The sequence below is a fragment of the Empidonax traillii genome, unplaced genomic scaffold, assembly GCF_003031625.1.
Source record: "Empidonax traillii isolate 1590-97213 ecotype Southwest subspecies unplaced genomic scaffold, ASM303162v1 scaffold124:size1682992, whole genome shotgun sequence".
Taxonomy (NCBI): Eukaryota; Metazoa; Chordata; class Aves; order Passeriformes; family Tyrannidae; genus Empidonax; species Empidonax traillii.
In genome coordinates, this window is record NW_020955317.1 from 1,447,318 (window position 1) to 1,450,683 (window position 3,366).

A 3,366-nucleotide genomic window follows, 5' to 3' on the forward strand; every position below is an offset into this window, starting at 1 on the left:
CCGCGCACACCCTGCACTGCCCCACTCACCCCCGCACTGCCCTGTTCACACCCGCACGGACTCCGGACCAGCGCGGGGCACTGGGAGGGACCGGGACCCCAGTCCCTCCCCGTTCCGCCCTGGGACGGCACACCGGGGTGCACCCCAGTGCTCACCACTGCTCCCCAGTGCTCCCCGCACCGGCCCGGGACGGGCCACCGGGAAGAGGCACGGATCCCTGGTGCTCCCTGCTCCATCCCGGGACAGGGCACTGGGAGGGATCCAGTGCTCCCCAGTGCTCCCCATTTCCAGCCTGGGATGGGGCAACAGGAGAGAGACAGCTCTCCAGTGCTCCTCGCTCTGGATGGGTGGGGCATGGGGAGACATCCTGGGATGGGGCACTGGCAGGGCCTGGTTTTCCTTACTCCAGTGTGGGCCAAGGCACCAGGAGGGGTGGCACAGCTCCCCAGTGCTCCTTGTTCTGGCCTGACACAAGGCCCCAGTACTCCCCAGCGCTTCCCAACGCTCCCTGCTCTGGCCCAGGATGGGACACAGGGAGAGACACAGGCCCCCAGTGCCCTGTTGCTTGTCCCACATCTGACCCTGGATGTTCTGGGGGTCCCTGTGTCCCTGTGGTGGGGCTCTCCATGCTGAGCTGTGTCACAGGAGGAGCAGCAGGAGCCAGGCAGGGGCTGTGGCTCAGCCCTTCGTGTGTCCCCAGCAGACACAGCCAGGGCAGGAACCTCCCAACAGTCCCAGTGGGTGTTAAACAGGAGCCAGGCACAGGGAGATGGTGCCTGCAGACATTCAGAAGAGTCTGCATTGCTCTTCCTTTGCTTGTCCAGAGTCTCGAAAACAGGAATATTTTGACTCCCTTGGCAGATCTGCATCTTTTCTGCATTAATTAGGAGTAGAAAATAACCTCCAGGAGTAGCAAATGCCTCTTGGCACATCCCCTCTGCCCCTTGCAGAGTGCTTCAAGCAGCTCCAGAAGCCTCCAGGATGGGAGTCTCAGACCCTCTGGAAAACACAAAGATTTGTAAGTATTCAGTAACATTTACAGCAGATTGGGAAGGGGATGGAGCAAGGGGCTCTGGGTGTGTGGGGCAGGGGGGCTGCAGCGTGTGCTGCTCCACACAGCCCTGCCCAGCCAGGGTCTGCAGCCAGCTCTGAGCATCAGCCTCATGCAGAGGGGGAAAATGCTCCCCAGGCTGCCTCCCACGCAGCAACAGCTGTGGAATTTCTTGAGGTTGCAGCAGAGGAAACCCTGAAGGTTATTTCTTTACAGAGCAGACGGTTTACATATTCCTGATTTTCTTTTTGCTAAAAGGTCCGGGGTTTGGCTCAAATGACTCTTTGCAGTACAGTGCTGCTCGCTGTAGCAAGCAGTCCTACAGCACCCCAGAGATACTCCCCTGTGATCCCATCCCCTGCACACCCCGTGGGACTGTCCAGCCCCCTTCCAGCTCCTTGTGCCACTGGGTTCATGTACAGCAAATGGAATTTGGTCTGTTGGTCCTCGAGTGCAGACAGCTCATTCCCCCTGTGCCACTCGCTCTGGGAGCGCTCACTTTATTTGCCAGCCAGGCAGCTGCAGTCAGCAGTTTGTCCAGCTGTTTTTCCTTCCCGGGGCTGCTTTTGATAATTCCAGCCTCTAAGGCCACATTTCCATCTGAAACAGAAAGTGGGAATGCTAAATACTGCTTTTAGAGCAGCAGAACAGCACCGTTTGGGTTGTTTGCTTTCATTTCAGCTCTGTGCCCGGCAGCACAGATGCTGAGAAGCATGGCCTGGATGCATGGAAGCCATCCAGATGGTGTCAGTGCCTTTCCCTGTCCCATTTGCTGGGATGGAGAAATCACCATGGTCCTTGCAGCCAGGGCACAGCACTCAGTGACTTCACCCCCCTTGGGGAAAAAGCCACACTGTGGGTGCAGTGAGAAAGATGAGCAGTGATCCACAGTAAAGAGCTCATCCCACAGCCACTGCTTCTGCCCTGGACCCCCTGCAACCCCCTTTCTTCAGAAATTAATATTCCCATGACAATTGCATCCATTAATTATGCTGGATGGAGATCCAAGGGCAAGTATCGCAGGTGGTGTCTTCTAATGGAAATGGTGGGTCCAAAGTGCCCTTAAAGTCCCTGGTCCCAAACTGGGAGGCTCACCCAAGCAGGGGGCACATCAGGAGGGGAACAACAGGGCTGGAGACTGCTACAGTACTGGAGGACTTCGGGGGAGGAGGGGGGGGTTGGGTTTTATCAGAGACAAAAATCATCTGCTGGCTCCTCTGCACAGCTGGGGCTGGAGAACTGTGGCCAGCTGGTCATGCTAGGACGTTCCTGGGGGTCTTGGTGCTCCCCAAGCAGAGGTGCTGCTGTTTTGGGGACTTTCAAACAGGTTTGGCTCTCCCAGGCTCCTTCCCCTCTTCGGAGCCCCTTCCTGTCCCGGGGCAAACGGTGAGCCCGGAGCCCGGTACGTGGAGGGGTCCCGGCTCCATCTGCCCCTCTGCAAGATACCGTGAGCGTAATTCCCGTGACGTGGAGCTGCAGGACAGGCTGTGGGATGGGAGGGCGGGGGATGGAGGCTCTGTCCGGGGCTGGCACGCAGGAGTGAGTCGCAGCTTCCAGGAATGCCAGCGGCGTTCGTCAGGGCTCCTGCTGAAGGGGAGCAGGCGGGGGAGGAGTTGCTTGAAAAATTGCTACTCACAGAAATAGAAACTTCCTGCAGAAACACGTGTGCGTCGGTGACAAAAGCCCAGCTGGGAGTTTCTCCCTGGCAGCAGGAGCGGTGGGAGGGGAAGGGGCTGGGGAGCATGAGAGGCTGAGGTGCAGGACTGGGGGTGCTGCCAGGGCCCTGACCCTGACCCTAGCTCCGGGAGAAATCTCTGCTTTTTAGCCGGAAAAAGCACTGCTTGGCTCCATTGTCTTCAAATCTTCAGGAGCAGGAGCTTCCAGTGTGGCAGCGATGGGCTCTGTGCCCCCCATGCTGAGCTGTTCCCTCCAGCAGCACTTCCTCAGCCACCTGTTTCGATGCTGCAGAGCGTGGGCAGGCCCTGGCACAGGTTGCCCAGAGAAGCTGTGGCTGCCCCTGGATCCCTGGAAGTGTCCAAGGCCAGGTTGGACGGGGCTTGGAGCAACCTGGGCTGGTGGAAGGTGTCCCTGCCCATGGCAGGGGGTTGGAACGAGATGAGCTTTACGGTCCCTTCCAACTCAAAGCATTCTAGGAGTCTATGATTCCATGATTCCCCAGCTGATTTCCAGTGCAGGGTTGAGCCCATCCTGGCATTTTCTCTCCCTAATCTCTCCAGCCCCCTGAACTTCATCGTTAAGCAGCTATTATTAGTCTCATTTCTTGGCATAGCCAGGAGCTGTGTCAGAACCCACCA